This window comes from Phoxinus phoxinus, assembly GCF_949152265.1.
Source record: "Phoxinus phoxinus genome assembly, chromosome: 3".
Lineage (NCBI taxonomy): Eukaryota > Metazoa > Chordata > Actinopteri > Cypriniformes > Leuciscidae > Phoxinus > Phoxinus phoxinus.
This window is the reverse complement of record NC_136878.1, coordinates 25,825,830-25,843,091: the sequence shown is the minus strand read 5'-3', so window position 1 is coordinate 25,843,091 and position 17,262 is coordinate 25,825,830. Positions and strand designations below refer to the sequence as shown.

The 17,262-nt window shown below is 37.1% G+C and overlaps 1 long non-coding RNA gene across 2 annotated transcripts in view; it reads right to left on the bottom strand.

The window, feature by feature from the left end:
* Window positions 1-10,949: 10,949 nt before the first annotated feature.
* LOC306995732 overlaps window positions 10,950-17,262 on the bottom strand; it is a 73,504-nt gene continuing 67,191 nt past the window's right edge. For both annotated transcript variants that reach the window (XR_013796924.1, XR_013796925.1), the window contains one exon: window positions 10,950-11,287. This is a non-coding gene — a long non-coding RNA (uncharacterized lncRNA). The remainder of the gene's footprint in view (window positions 11,288-17,262) is intronic.

Here is a 17,262-nt window from a genome sequence, read left to right as displayed (position 1 = left end):
TCTCGGGACAAGAAGAGCCATTTCATGTCTGCATGAAAAGCAGCGTTGTGGACATTTGAAATTATTCTTTAATTAAGAGATATTATGTGTGCCACACATTGAGATATTTCCATAAGCACCATTGTGGATGGGTGTAAACCAAACCGTGCTTGAGTGAGTGCGGTGCAATTACTGTGAAGGTTAGGTGTAGCACAGGGGGGTCAGCATCACGGCTGGCTTTCTTTTCAGACCAGCACTTTAGATGAACTGTTGCCATGATCTGAATTGCATTTAAAAGGAAGGCCTTAAATCAGTGTTGTAGTTCTTCCGCTGGCACAATAGCCGTGCAACCGTTGTTCTATTATGCGTATTATAATACTATGCAGGTGCCTCGACTATTAGAAGAGCTTCACAGAAACACGAATCGTCTTGTACCGCGATCAATTTGTTTCATGCAGGAAGAAAGTGAACACGCTCCGAGTCCCTCAAGGTGCTAACTGAACACGAGTCTTTTCCAGGGCAGCACCTGGAGACTCCGTTTGTGACACGCTGTTGCCCATGGCTGCCTTCCAGCAGTGCTTCTTCAGGGATCCCAGCATGTAGAACAACCGCCTCGGATTCTTCAGCCACGCGCCGCCTGAAACTTTAATGGTGACACGAGGAACGAGTTGTCCAGAAGCGAACAGGGAATACCTCCGTGATACGGACAGTAATCCCACCTCCTGTGAGTGTTGTACGAAACACTCAAGACATAGGGAGTGATGACTGCTTGAGTTAATTTCTCTTACTTTTTCTGTACTGTTTTGCCAAATGACAAGTTTCATACCATCTGCTTCCCTTCCCCTGTTAATAAGTTTCCCCAGCCAGCTGAGTGCCCACTCTATTATTTAGTACGGCGGGGCCGCTGTCAGATCCACATCCATGCTTCCATGTCCATCTCCCCGAGATACAGCAAGGATGTTTATCACACTGTTAGATTCTAGTGGCTGACAGATATAATGTCAAAACACAAGCACATTAATGAATATACTGGACTTCACCAAACAAATTGTTTAATTACAAACTGTGCTCACTGTTAGACATTTTATTGTATTTTTGCGGTAACTTACTGGCAGCACTATTGCCAGTAAGTTACTGTAAGTTCCACTTTACAGTAGCTTACCTGTAAATGTGTTTTACGGTATGATGCCCTTACCGCAATTTCATTTTACAGTAAGATACCCTTACCGCAATTTCATTTTACAGTAAGATACCCTTACCGCAATTTCATTTTACAGTAAGATACCCTTACCGCAATTTCATTTTACAGTAAGATACCCTTACTGCAATTTCATTTTACAGTATGATTTCCTTACTGCAATTTCATTTTACAGTAAGATGCCTTACTGCAATTTCATTTTACAGTATGATGCCCTTACCGCAGTTTTATTTTACAGTACAATATCCTTACTGCAACTTATTTTTCATTTATTTTACACTATTAATGCTATTGAATTGAATAAATTCCAAAAAAGTTACTTGAGTTCATGTACATCAGCATATTTATTATTTACTATCATAATTAATTACATTCAATTTACTTATTGTGATGCAACATTTAAAAGAGAAATTCATGCATAACAAATAAAAGCAGATCATGACAATACGCAAAAAAATGTTTTTTTTTTTAAATCAAGTACAAAATACACTAACAGTTCTCAGCTAAAACAAGAGGAAATTAAATCAAAAGGAAATGGCACCCACCTCTCTACTAATCCCAAATAAATAACAATATACATTTGTATGATAAAGAACAATACAACAAAAGTTTACAAATAAATAACTGATCTGAGGAATGGTGCTGCTTTTGCCCCCAAAGCTTCCTCTCCTCCAATCACAGCAGATTTACACCCGATCATTGGCGTCAGGTGGCAGCAATTCCTTTCTGCTTATGGGAAGTAGAGAGAGAGAAACAGGGAGAAAGGGGAAAATAAATAAAAAAACAAAACAAATACATCCTTGGACATAACACACTCAAACAGCAAGTTCTACAGATTGTAGCACCAGCACCAGATTTGGTAGCACCGCACATGTAATATGAGCTTAATCACCGTCTTTCTTAAATTTAGACTTTTGTCTCAGTGCATGCGTTGTTTTAGTTTGGCAGGGTCGCCACTAGCTTAGCTTAGCATAATGAATGGAATCTTTTGTTGCCAGCTAGCATGTTCTGAGTAAAAGTGATATAAAAAAAACACCTAATTACTTCTTGTGGCCTGCGTATTCACGAGTACAAATAGCGATGCAGATTAAGACTAGGCGATTTCCTAGACAGATTTTGACTTGGGACTATATTAGGGTGAAGCACAGGTGAAGCACTGCTACTTGAGTGCAGAGATATCACGCAACACATGAAATCCCAGTCAACATAATAGTAGCTGGCTATTTTTCCTACAGTAGACATAGTAAATGGCGATGAACATGGCTGATTTTGTGAGAGACGAAGAGGGTGACTTCTCAGACAGTCAAGATCCAGAACCATACCTCTATGAACCAGAGTTTTCAGAAGAGGAGCTGCGTGCTTTGGAAATAGAACAACAGGAGGAGGAGGTTGCGATCGCTCAACAACCTGAGGACGTGAGGATGAGAGCCAAGTTGCCAACACAAACTGGTGGTGTGAGTGTGGGGGAATATGCCAACCTATGCCGACTGAAATAAACTCAACACAATCCAAAAGCGAAGATACTCGGTGCAGGTCACGCCGGTAAGTTGACAGATTTCATGTGTTGCGTGATATCTCTGCGCCCAAGTAGCAGTGCTTCGCCTGTGCTTCACCATGATATAGTCCCAAGTCAATATCTGCCTTGGAAATCACATAGTCTTAATCTGCAATGCTATTTGTACTTGTGAATACGCAGTAGTAATTAGGTGTTTTATTTTTTATCACTTTTACTCAGTACATGCTAGCTGGCAACAAATGATTCCATTCATTATGCTAAGCTAAGCAAGCGCCGACCCTGTCAAACTAAAACAATGCATGCACTGAGACAAATGCATTTGCCCACCTATCTAAATGTACGAAAGACGGTGAATAAGCCCTATTTCACAAAACGGTGGAGTGTTCCTATAAAAGAAAACTACGGTGAAAAATAAACCTAGGGGTAATTAGCACATGGTTACAGAGTAGATCGTTCTCTGGAATGCGTTTTAATGATAATCGAATGTAAAGAGTTTTATCTCTAAAAACAGATTAGCTTATAACGCTTGTATATGGGGCAGAGAGTAAGTTAAAGTAAATCGCTAGTTAATACCACTAACAAGGCTCAAAATAGCCTCACACTACCACGGTAGCATAATGAGGGTTCCAACATGCAAACCGAAGCATTGAGAACTTTGTAAGTGTACAAACAGTTTAATAAGAAGATACTTAATAAAGACAGTACATTACGCGTTTACAGACAGCAGCCATCTTGGAAAACAGTCTCGACAAGTCGAGCAACGAGCGCTGTGCTAAGTGATATGAACTGTGACTTGTTCATTTTTGTATTATTATTTGTATTTATTTATTTTCCGGAAACAACAGAAGATTCCAAGTCACAGTTCAAATCACTTAGCATCTAAATAAGAAGTATCTTCTTATTAAACTGTTTGTACACTTACAAAGTTCTCAATGCTTCGATTTGCATGTAGGGACCCTCATTATGCTACCGTGGTAGTGTGAGGCTATTTTGAGCCTTGTTAGTGGTATTAACTAGCGATTTACTTTAACTTACTCTCTGCCCCATATACTAGCGTTATAAGCTAATCTGTATTTAGAGATAAAACTCTTTACATTCGATTATCATGAAAACGCATCCCAGAGAACGATCTACTCGGTAACCATGTGTTAATTACCCCTAGGTTCATTTTTCACCGGAGTTGTCCTTTAAAGGATTCACGGACACCCTGAGAACAGCAGGGACAAATATTTAATGGAACTGCAAAAATTGTGTACTGGTGTTGGTGTCTGACTGATTGTGGTGGCCTGTCCGGGCCAATTTTTTGTACCAGTCCAGCCCTGCATAAGAAACGTACCTAATTTGATGTTCTCCACTCAAATTCGGTGAGCCTCTGCAGAAACGTTGCTACCCGGGAGTTGATGGCAGTCACCTTTCTCTTTACAACACCTCCTGTCTTTCGACTTGTGCCAACTTTGGCCGTGCACAACCTCTTCAGGGTTGATCCTTAAAAGAATCTTAAAACAAACACAGGTCTTACATTTTCATATTAACACATACAGTAGTCATCTTTAAAAGCGGCCCTCTAACACAGACGCGCTGCACAGTTATATTAGTGAACTCACTCGAGGCCCAGAGAGAAGGAAATTAATAGTGGAATAAAGTTGTTATTTTTGTGTTTTTTTTTGCAAACAAAAAATATTCTCGTCGCTTGATAAACTTAAGATTGAGCCACTGTAGTCACTTGGAATATATTAACAATCTCTTTAATAACTTTTCTGGGCCAGCAAGATTCATTCCCTCTGAAAGCCTATGGTGGAGTGAGACAGCTCTCATAAAAAATATCCTAAATTGTGTTCGGAAGATGAACGAAAGACTTATGGCGCTTTTCCACTGCACAGTACCAGCTCGCCTCGCCTCGACTCGACTTTGTTTGGTTTTCCACTGTGTAAAAGTTGTACCAGTACCTGCTTCCAGGTACTTTTTTTCGTATCACCTCCGGCGAGGTTCTAAGCGAGCCGAGGCGAGCTGAGGCGATACTAAAACGTGACGTGACACACGGGAGACTGCTGATTGGTCAGCGAGAATCGTCACTATTCACTGCGCCATCATTGCACGCGCCAGACGGAGTATCCTGAATAACCCCGGCATTTTTAAATAGTTTTGCCAGAGATTGCGTGATATACCCATTACTAATATTATGTAAAACAGCATACACTCGATTTCCTCCATTGTCCTGTGTGTGTGGGTAGCGGGTGTGTGTCGCGTCGCTATGACGAGCACCAGGTACTATTGTGGAAGTACTATATGCAATGGAAAACGGAGCGAAACGCGAGCCGAGCCGAGACGAGCTGAGTCGAGTCGAGCTGGTACTGTGCAGTGGAAAAGCGCCATTACATGGTTGGAACAACATGAGGGTGATTAATTACTGACAGAATTATCAATTTTGGATGAACTAACCCTTTAAAGTATTATTTAAATCATTTTATATTTTTATAATCAAAACCTTCTATTTAAAACATTAAAGTACGCGTGAACCGGAAGTTGCAAATGACTTGTCTCCAGTGTTGTGACGTATTTCCAAGTGAAACGGAATATAGAACAGAGGGCAGGGTTTTACCTTAGCGCTCCTCCTCTCCATCTCTCGCTCAAAGCAGAATAACGGTCTGAGGGGAGTGGTTAAGCGTTTTCCAACCCAAGCCGTCAAGCCTACATGGGAAAAAGAAAAAGAACGCCATTTCAGACCGGAAGTAACTTTTCAGACTTTGATTATAGATTACCACGGCAAACTATTTTTTTTCTGTGTATTAACTTGCACGGATTCATTGTTCACCACAAGACTAGTAATATGCGCTAACAAAGTAAATAGGGTCAATCTTGATTTTAATGCTGACTTTAATCTCATAACACTGTTATCAAGAATTTAAATGCATTCCTGCCACTTCTGAGGCTCATTAAAGTCCCAGTGAACCAGAAGTTGCAAACAACTTTTTTCCAGTGTTGTGAAGTATGAATTTTGTTGATTCTGATTTAATTTGATTGATAACTTATTCTTCCTGATTGTGTTGTATTATTATAACTCAATTTATATTAATTTATAAATTTGACATAAAGGGCCCTATCATACGTTTAGATCGTTAAACCAGGGCCCAAAATATGACACATTTATAATGGTTAAATGAATAAATTAAAGAAAGCGTAGGGCCTGCAAGGCTCTATTATCACATAATGCATCTGATAGTTACTCAAAACATATAGGCCTACTTACAAAGCCAAAGACCCTCAGTGCTGTGGCTCTTAAAAGAGCCTTTGGGCTGTAGTTAGCTCCTGTTGACACAGACAAAAGAGAAAAAGAAAAAACATTATTTTTTCATCGATGATTATTGGCTAATGACTATATGTTATGAACATGATTAATCACAGATCTATGACTGCTAGATTGATCACTTACACAATCAGATGACAATCGACACTGAAAAAAGAGAGAAGAGAATATAACTTTTTAGCCTACAACATGCAGGAGGGAGAGGAGGAAGGGATAGGGGGGCCGTTTTACCAATAATTAGCATAGAATTTCTAAAATATTTTGCAATGAAAATGTATCAATTAATCTATTAGCCTGCCTTTATATTGCGTTAAAAGCGTTACTATTTTAAGCATGTCTGTCCTGTGCAGAGTGAATCCAGCACGTATGATACTATTATGTAAATTTAGCTGTCACTTCAGAAATAGTTTGCAGCTGTCGGTCCAATACATCTCTTACATCGTGTTTACACTTTGTTAATGAGAGGACTCATATTCATTTCACATTCATATTCATTCTTTATTGTCCTCAATAGAGGACATTTGTTCGCGAGCCCGAAATTCGCGAGCCTGCATAAATCGACAGCGCGAGAGAGTGCCTTTGAAAAAAACGCGCTAGGTAACTTCAAAATAGCCTAACGTCACACACATTAACGGTATTTTTTTAAATGACGAGTAAAATATGCCTTAACTGGTCGTAAAAATTACGGAAAACCATTGTTTGTGTAAATACTAAATTGGGTCCATCGACTGGAAAAGGCAGTCAGACATAATGGGATATGAAAGCGGGAGTTTTTGAGGAAAACCAAGTTCCTTCAGACTGTCCTTTGGCTTTTAGTAATAATAGCCTATTAGATTGTATTATTTACTTTCTTCATACATTTAGCTATATTTAATTGATATTGGTAATAGTTTACGCTGTAAAAGTAACATAAAAGAAATTTGTTCAGTTAAAGTAGCCTACTTACCTCAGAAAAACTCACAGCTGGCGTCTGTGGCGATCCACTCTCAGCAGGGACGTCTGATAAGCGCGCGCTTGACACACAGACCTCTGTTTACATTCTGCGAGGCTGTTGCGCGGGCTTTGCACGCGAGCAACAATTAAAATAGTAATTTTATAAAATTATAAAAAATAAGGTCTAATGTCTATGTATGGGAACCAGTTTTTGGAGAAAATGCTAATATAAAAATGACTAATTTATATAGGATTAAAATAAATCCTTCCATCCACGTGTTTTTTATTTAACTTTTAAACATCCAGCGTGTGCATTGCTTATTGAGAATGCAGATTCATGATTTTCATCTGCAGAACACAGGGGAAAAACTATAAAACATTTTTATATGACATTTTAATAGGCCTAACACATTAATACAATATGCATATAGCCCTAGTAGCCTAATACACGTTGTGTACACAATGAACACAAGTGCAGTCATCCCGTGAATTATAAGGCAATGATTAGGCAAGTTAGGCAACTACAGTATATATAAAAAAATAAAAAATATTGTGCAAAAGTTCATGTATTTCAGTAATTCAAATTAAAAGGTGAAACTAATATATTTAGTATATAACCATGATTATACTTTTCAGAGGGCCAACATTTCTGTATTTAAAATCTTTTTTTAATTTATTAATGTATTGATAATTTTTGTATTTATTTATTTTTTTCATATATATTTTTTTATTATCATTTATTTATTTTTTCTTTCCTGTATAGTGCTTTGCATATATGTCAATTCATATATACTGCAGAGAGGCAGGCCTTGTCAAAAGAAGCCTACACACTTCAAGAAATCTGTCTTCTTCATTTACAGTAGCACTACTGCTTTTGCGTAAACAGTAAAGTACTGTAAATTACCATATACAGTAAGTTACTGTAAATTTCACACAAAATACCCACAATGCAGTGCATATTACAGTAGTTAACCGTAAATAATATAAGTGGTATTTTACTGGGCTTTTTTGCGGTAAGTAACTGTAAAATTACGGCAAAGTCTAACAGTGCTGGTAATAATTCTTAATGTGATTATGAAATGAATGTCAGTTCTGAGGAAATGTATAGGCCTACACATTCATGTATTGTGTAGTAATTTAGTTCAAATATTTAACAACAAAAATAAAATATCTCTCTCTGATCTCATTCTATTTGCAATACTTTGAGTCACCATTGATGTTATTCCTTTGACACTAAGCTGAATTTTCAGCATCATAACCAGTCTTCAGTGTCACATGATCCTTCAGAAATCATTCTAATATGCTGATTTGCTGTTCAAGAAAAAAGTTTTATTATTTTGTTGAAAACAGTTAATATTCTTGTGGAAATTGTGATTTTTTTCAGGATTCTTTGAATATAAAGTTTAAAAAGAACACCATCTATTGGAAATAAAAAAATGCCTACTGTCACTTTTGATCAATTAAATGCATGTATGTATTTGATATCAAACCATTTGACTGCTGTTAAACACTATTAAAAATATTCTAACAACTATTATTATAAATATAATCATTATTATCAAATAATTTTCACAACTTAGAAATCATTTTACAATGATCTTTACATGCTCAGTTTATGTACACATATGCATATGAAATATCAAACTATTTGAATGTATATACCTATCTTTTTTTAATGTATCATTTTTGTAAAGATCATTATTAAAAGGTATTGATAGTGTTACGGACAACTGCAGCCAATTTGAATTGATTCGCTCAAATTTCTTTCCTAAACCTTTGAACCTTTATGGTTATGATCAAGTTTAATTTGCAAAGAGAATTGCATCTTAATGTAAAATCCACATCATCACCAAAGGTGTTATGGTTGCTTTTGACATCTCATCAGTATTCCCAAATAAATATTCATAGAAGATGTTCTTAACGTGAAAGTGGATTTAGAGTGATATGATGTTTTTCACTGAACACTGCTCCACTCTAAAGTCCTCTGCCAGGATCATCGCTTACGCTGCCAAGCCCTTTATTGTATTGGCTCTTGCCGTTGTGAATTGTGATCTGAAAATGGCGCTGTAAAAAGCCAGGACCTTTGATGTGTTGTGCTAATTTGATTACCATATTACACTCTTCTGTTTGCATGCACTTTGCCATGTGTACCTCATAAAAGCAAACACTAAACTGCCTTTACATGACAGAGAAACAACACGGCATTGTACACAAAGGACTACTAGTAGTATTGAATGAGAATGGAACGCAAAAGGAATACAATGGATGATGATTTATTATTGTTGTTTATGCATGTGTTGTATGTTTCAAGGCTACAGTAGTTCAAACAACCACAAACTCATACCAATTGTTAGGTTGTGTTGAATCGGTGTGTTACCCTTGTTGGTGTTTATTGAGGCAGCGTGAAAATGACAGTTACTAAATGTTTCCCGACATTTGAAATCCAACAGCCAACACGAAATGCTAATAACACACTGATCCAACAAAACCCAACAACCGTGTTTGTAGAAGCAGTGTTAACCAGTCTGTATATGAGACGAGAGAAACTAATAAAAATAATATTATAATATTGTTATAGTTGTGGACTCTGTCATTCTTTTATATTTAGAACAATTTTAAAACTTTACCATACACTTCTCGTGTGTTTTCTAAATAAATCGAAAACAATGAGTAAATGTCAAGATTCAAGCATTACACTTTGAAAGTAAACAAATAGTTGGTAGAAATTGCAGTTCTTCTGGTCTGTTTACAGCAAGGATGATAACGATAACAGTAGAGATATCGTTTTAAAAATGGTTCTAAATATAAAAGTATAGCACACACCACAACTATAATGATAACGGCACAGAGAAACGATTATGTTGCATTCACATTAAGAACGATTTTTTCCCACCTGATGGAAGATAAAAAACAATGACACCCAATCAGAATCCACCAGACTTTAAACGTCCGTTCAGGATAACTATAACATCTATATTAGCGTCCAGACCAGCCAACGGTAACATTCTACTGTCATTGTTTTTATCGTTTATCAGCTGGAACAAAATCGTTCTGATTCCAAAAATATTGTTTATCTGTGCCGTTATTGTTATAGTTGTCGTCCTTGGTGTGAACGATCTTAATGACCTTAATGACGGGGCCTTAATGATCTTAAAGCGGCAGACGCGCGTAGTGGACACTATATATTTATCGTTATAGTTATTTTTATATTTACCATATTGTTTTTAGTGTGAACAAGCCTTTTCTTTCAGATTTTGAACGGCTTATACACGATGTACTCATAATTATGACACTATCGTTGTGTGTGTCTTTGTGCGAGATTTGAATCCGCCCCGTTTGAGCTCATAGGGGAGAAAATCCTCTTCTGCTTTCTCTAAGGTTTCGCTTCTAGCAAGTTTGAGTTGCTTTCAAAGCTCAAAAAGCAAAATGTAACTGTTTACACGTGTTTATCAAAACTTGAGATATTACCACTCTTACTTTTTAAAAACCTGTATACTGGGACAAAGCACCATATGTGCTGTATTTCTATCTCCCTAAAATGGTGAGGGAAGATCACAACGCATGAATGTTTCCTTATCAATTTTTAATCATGCTGCCCCAGCAATTCTGTCAACAGTGATTCACAATAAACTACAACCCCTGACATATTCCCTCTTTATGACATCTCCGATCCTTTGCCATATGGAGTTTCTTTGACCTTGAAGTAAATATTGAACATGTCAGTCTATGCAAAGACAAAGGCTTAAATGAATACATTTGTTTAACTTATTGTCTTTATAAACAATCCAAGCTCTTAACGTATACAATATAGACTGAAAAAATGCTGCATGTGAAAAAATATGGTGAAATAATACTCTAAAATAACTGGGTTTATTAAAGTCAAAAATATGATATGTTTAAATTAGGCTACAAACAAAAGTTTCTATGGGTTTGTTCAAGTAATAGCTATTCAGATTTTAATCCCAGTGTCCTTTTGCCATTTACATTGAAAACCCCATTTCATAATTTTTTTTTAAAACTGCCAATAAAACATTAAATAACAATTAAAATGACAACACTTCGAAGCATATCATCATTAATTGTACAATTATATGTGAATCCCTGTGTGTCCTTCACAGTTCTGATTACAATGGCAACGGTCAACACTGGCATGTAAAACATTTATCCACTCAGACTCAGTGGAGAGAAAATCTGACCGTATTCTTTATTCAAATCTCCCAGGATTCCACATTCTGGCTCATATTGTAACAGGATGTGACACGTAGTCTGCTTTAATCAGCGTTTGAACTGGCAAGATGGCCACGGCTGGGAAGAGGGCACCGCCACCATCGCTTACTGAATGCCAATGGGAGAATGACTGTAATAAAAGGAAATCAAAATAGTAATGCAAAACAAACAAACAAAACACACACACACACACACACACAATATATATATCATCATATATATATATACATACATATATATATATATATATATATATATATATATATATAAAAATAATGGGGGAACATTTGAATTAGCTGGATAAAAAGAGAGAGAGAGGAATGGAGAAAGAGACAAAATGTAACAGACAGAAAGAGAGGGAGTCAGTCTCTTGTGACCTACATGAAAGCAAAGGGAGTGTAGCTGTGCCTCGCTACTCCTGGCTAAATGCACTCTCATATTAATATTTTAAAATGCCGTAATGTGACGGTGAAACCCTCAGAGGACAGATACATCAATTTACAGGGGCCTCGGCTTCAGGAAAGAGAAACAGGGATAATTTGCCATTAGGAGAAATTGTTCATTATGGGCAGCTTCTTAAGAACACATAAACCAGGTCCCCTCTCTCACTTGAGCTGCAAATCCACACTTTTGCGTGAATGGAGACATTGCCCCAGAGCTTTAATGCTCCTGGGTCATTAGTACAAAAAGGTTTGTTGTGCTGTTAAATCTGCTGCATGTTGCGGTGATCAATCAACATGAAAGGGGCTTCCCACTAAGACCGGATCACTGTAAATAAATCAATTAGGCCATGAGAGTCAAGCTTTTATCAGAATTGTTGTCGCACACACACATCTGAGGGCTTACAGATTCAGTCAAGCAGTGTTCAGGTGAACATTCCTGTTCAGATGCAACTCAACACATATAATACATCTGTAAAAGCATAATGCTGGGTTCATTGCTCAATATTTCAACCATAAAATGACACCTCCAACATGCATACAGAAAATGTGCTCGCCTATTAAGATCTTTATATAATATTCTACAATATACAGAATTTACAAGTTAATGTGTATTAGTACACATTTGTTGTTTTTAATTTATAAAACATTAAATACTTACAAATTAAGCATTTAAGCAGTTTGTGGTTTTCAAACGTTGGTCATGTCTATAGCTAATGTGATGAACAACATTACGCTTGAGGGGATCTGGTTTTATATATCCCCTAAAAATCACCTTGACACCAGTCAAAAAAATAAAGGAAAAGTTAGTTTTGAGAAAAACTCTAGCCTCATCCATTTGCAGATGCCATTTGCTTTGGCATCTTATTTTTAATTTAAATTTTGTAAATAATTAAGTGTCCAAATACTTGCAGTTCACAGTAGCCTATATAGAAAAAAAGAAATTGAAATCCGCATTTTTAAACGAACATTCCACTCCATTTTAAATGAACATTCAAAGCTAAACTAATAACTGTTTTTCTTTAAAAAATCATTTGACTTCTGCTCATATGTAAATGCTTTTCTCTCGCTCAAATGTGTCTTACTCCAGCTAATATCGTATGTCTTCCCACAGCTAATAAGTTGCACTTCATGATTCTTTTTCAAGTATTTATCCTCTTCTTCTGTTCTCGTTAAACTGATTTGCATGTCATTGAGTTTATCCACAATGGCCTAATGAGAGATTAACGAGTCACTCAGTAATTATCATCAATTTCATAATTACATGTAGTAGTGTGGCGTAATCGTCTGCCCAGTACGAGGAGGGATGAATGTCTATTCCGAATGTTTATTGACACCACTGAAAAAAACTCAAAGCAAACATTTCAATCTTTCCACTGTCAGCACTCCGAGCAGGATCTGCTGGACTCACAGTTGCTTTAGTTACAACAATAGTCAACATTAATTGACTGATGGACACTCGTCTAACAAAGGAAAGAGAGAGCACATAAATAAACGTATCTTCGGATAGTAAAAACAAAATATATTTATTTCAATTTAAAAATAAATGATTAAAACATTAAGTACAATTTTTAGACTATGATAACACTATCAATAATTAAATCCTACATAAGAAACGGCAGCAAACAAGGACACCGACGAAGCCCTTGAAACCTGCCGAACCGACTGTCAGCCTCCCCCATGACCTCACGCTTTCCTCGAAACACAATTATGTAGCCAAAGGTAAACAACCACACTGAGGACCTATGCTTCCTTTTTTTTCTTTCGCTCAGTCACCAGATGGTTCCATTGAGGGAAAGAAATCACTTGCATGACTTGGCTGTCTGCTTGTTCTATTTGCTTACTACTCAGAGACAGGGTCGCAATGAAGTCTCCAATGGTTATAAAACACCTGCTCAGCCAATCAAACAAACAAAACGCAGGGGGGGAATGAAAGCAAAATACCTATGTGATCAGGTTAAAAGGGCTGCCGGCCACGAGGGCTGCAGATGAGACAGGAAGCACAGGCAGATGTTCCACGAGTATTTGACCTTACCGCCACAAAGAGGTATACAATCAGATCTACAAGATAATAGATAATTGGATATTTGTTATAATAATGGGTATAATAAAAACCACTGTTGAGCAAAGAGGCTTGTTGGATGATGTGGCGTAGAGTTTCAGCAGAGTGCAGAGATTAGGAAACATTAGGAGTCCAGACACAATGGGTTATTTATAGAGCCCGACGTTCATGGGGAACATATAGTTAGGCAAAGTGACTGTGAAACATTTATCTATAATATACAGCATGTTGAAATTTGGATGTTTGTCTTAGAGAATTAATTATTCATCTTTTTTTTTTTTTTCATCTCAAATAGCAATAATGCAGAAGATTTTAGCAGTATGATAAACATTTAAATTTATGAAAAATTAATTAATTGCAAATAACCCTCACAACCTAAAAGCTTTCTTCACAGTTCTGACAGTTTTTCCTAAGCATCAAATGTACAAGCCAATTTAGTAACTCATGAAAGTGGCGAAAATAAATTAAACTAATTAAATGAAAATAAATGTAATTTTCTGTTGTTGAAATTTAGACCTTTCATGCAACTTTTACATCAAATATATTTCACGTCAGAATCATTACTCTCGTTTCTAATAAGAGATTTTTCATCTTGCTCATCATAACAGACAAATGCTGTAGCACTCAGCAATGTTAAAGTGAGGTCATTCTGTTTTCCTGTAATTTAAAACATTTAGACTGTATAAATTGCATTTTTCAGCTGATGATTTTAAGGAATTAATTATGATGTAAAACTGACTCATTGTTGCATGTCAAGGTCAAATTTATGAAATGTTAAAATAAAGCTGAAATTATTTTTTTTATTTCAATTTTTTGCTACAGCAAACACGGCAGCAGTGTTCGATTTCACCCTTCTGTTTCTGGGCCTGAAATACAACAGGAAACTGTAAGCCAGCCATCTCCTGTGATTAAAGCTCCGTGAGATGGCTATGAATACATTAACAGTGAGACATTTGCATGCAAGAGATGTTTTTCTCTTTTTTTCTTTTTTGAAACTGCCATTCCTCTTGTCTTCAACATCTCAATCACGTCCCAGTTCCCGCCCCTTTGTATTAGCAGACAGAAAGTGATGGACATCCTTTCACTGCCTGCGTGACCTCTGGTAATCCTGTTTCACAGACCGGCTCCCCGCTGAAGAAAACACAATGGCGGGCGCTGTACCTCCTCCCAGTCGATATTCTGACAGACTTGATCGAGCAAATTAGTATGCTTTGGTAAGGGCACGACCAAAGACCTTTTCAACACCCCTGTGAATCAATACAAAGACCAATGGATGGCGTGTGTGGTTTTCTTTTTCTTCTTCCCTTTTTTCTGGCTTGCACCTTGCGTTTGTAAGACTCCCACCTTGCCTTCACCTTCCTGAAGCTCTGGCATGAAGTTCAAATTGAAACGGTGGGGGAAAAACAGTTGCAAGAAAAAAAAGGTCTTCTGTGTCTTAGATGTTAAGGGAGTGAGAGGTTTGTTAATGGATACACACGGCAGAACCAACTGAGGGATCAGGCAATGTGAGACTGAAACAAAAAAGAAAACATTTTGTGTGTGTGTTTGTCATTCAAATGTAAAGAAAATATTTTAGATTTCGTTTATGGCAACTTGTTTCATTTTTGGCTAAACTCCAGAAGTGAAAGCACGGCTCTTTCATGACTCTTTTAACACCAAGTTCCACTAATACAATCGGTTACCAGCCAAACGGGGAGATAACAATCCCACATAAAACCAGATATCAGTGGCACTCATTCCAGTAGAGATGACTGGCACATCCAAAACTAAGCTCAGTGAAAATGCTGAACAGGTTCACCCGAAACAAGCACACATCCAATGCATTTACATTTTTTATGGACAGAATAACCCTCCAAAATCATAGCCGTCCATTTCCAGCGTTAATTGTGAGTGTGCTTATCCCCTTTTCTCCATCTATTGTGCCATGGTCATGCCAAGCTGATCCCCTCCCAAGTCTAGTAGGTAGCATTAATTACATCACGCAAATGTAACTGACACAACCTTTTCAACATTACTACACAGCTATAATGGTATATTTTTAAGTGTGTTGCATGCATAATTTTACTCTGTGAAGTAAATAGCACTCTATCAATTATGCCACAGCTGTTGCAGCAGAGAAAACGTTTCAAGACTAATTAACCCACATTTTCAAAATGCCCCCATTCACATCAACAACAGCAAAGTTTCAACTGCAGATCTTAAGGATGTTTTATTTAAAAAAAAATAATTATCATAAAAAAATATATAATTTATATTTAGATATTTATATTAATTTAAAAAACACATTTCATTGACAATGCAGAAATGCTGAATGTATACTGTATATTGATGGCTATACATGTGTGGACAGAATATATATCGGAGAAGAGAAAATGCAAACAAACAAACAAATGAACACTGATAGCTTGTTTCAGAAGCACAATGACATGTATGCAGAGAGGACACACTTGTTTTATGACATGTCGCTCCTCCCATTCTGTCATCTACTATTTCAAAGCAGGGGGAAAAATCTTCCAATATTCAATAATCAGGGCAAGGCCATTGGGGATGTCTGTCTGCTGGTGTCTGCTCTAGCATATGTCAGACACCACAGGACCAGTCACTGGTTCCCCAGCCTCTGCTGACACTAAATGGAGTGTGAGGGTGGGCGAGTCTTGACTGCGCTGTTCCAGATGACACCACACTCTGCAATCTAAGTTAATCAGTCTGCTTGAATACACTTTCTCTTCCAGAAGCTATGATGCATAATACAAAAAGGATTTTCTCCTGACGTTACCTCAGGCATGTAATACAGCAGCAAGGCTGTGAACTGCTCAGTTCCTTCATGTATTATACGAAAAAGTTAATCCTTGAAAAGTATTACACTTACGAGCGTATTTCGTTGAGTGATAGCAATAGTAAAATACATGTGTATTTTATTGTTATGATTGGCTTTTAATTCCTGCAATCCCTTGTTTCCAACATGAGATTACCTCCTTCTACCTCTGGTGCTGCAAAATATTGAGAAAAATAACAACAGCATGCCAAGGTATTATGGTATTAGGGCATCCATCATAGATTATAGGGGGGGAAAACAACACACTCTTTCCCTTTAAAGGGCCAGCACTTCTTTCAGTTTTATTTATGTCTCGGTTTCAAACATTAACATTAACATTCAAATTAAATGCCTACTTACTTAAAATAATATTACACCTTGACGTAAGATGTTTCCAATTATAAATTAAAAAATGTAGAGATGCTAATAAATTTTGCAACACCCTGCAATTACAATGGTGCTTGAGGTTTTCTAAGGGGCACCTTTGAACAAAAATCTTTCCAGTCCAGCCAGCACTTTGTCACAACAGATAAACGGCACTCTCCTCTCAAGGATGACTGCGTGAAGGGGACCCAAAGATCCCCCTATGAACTGCTCACTGGCTTAATAAAGAATCAATAGCACTCTAGAGCAATGATGGAGTCTGCCTCCTTCAAATCCCCCTCCGGCCTTGCTGCAGCCATACAGGAGAGTGCTAGCATAAAAGGTGCCTTGGTATCATCTCTGTTGACCTGCAATAGCAAAGTGTTGCATGCATCTTGAGCAAATGGCTTAATGACTGAAAGTCT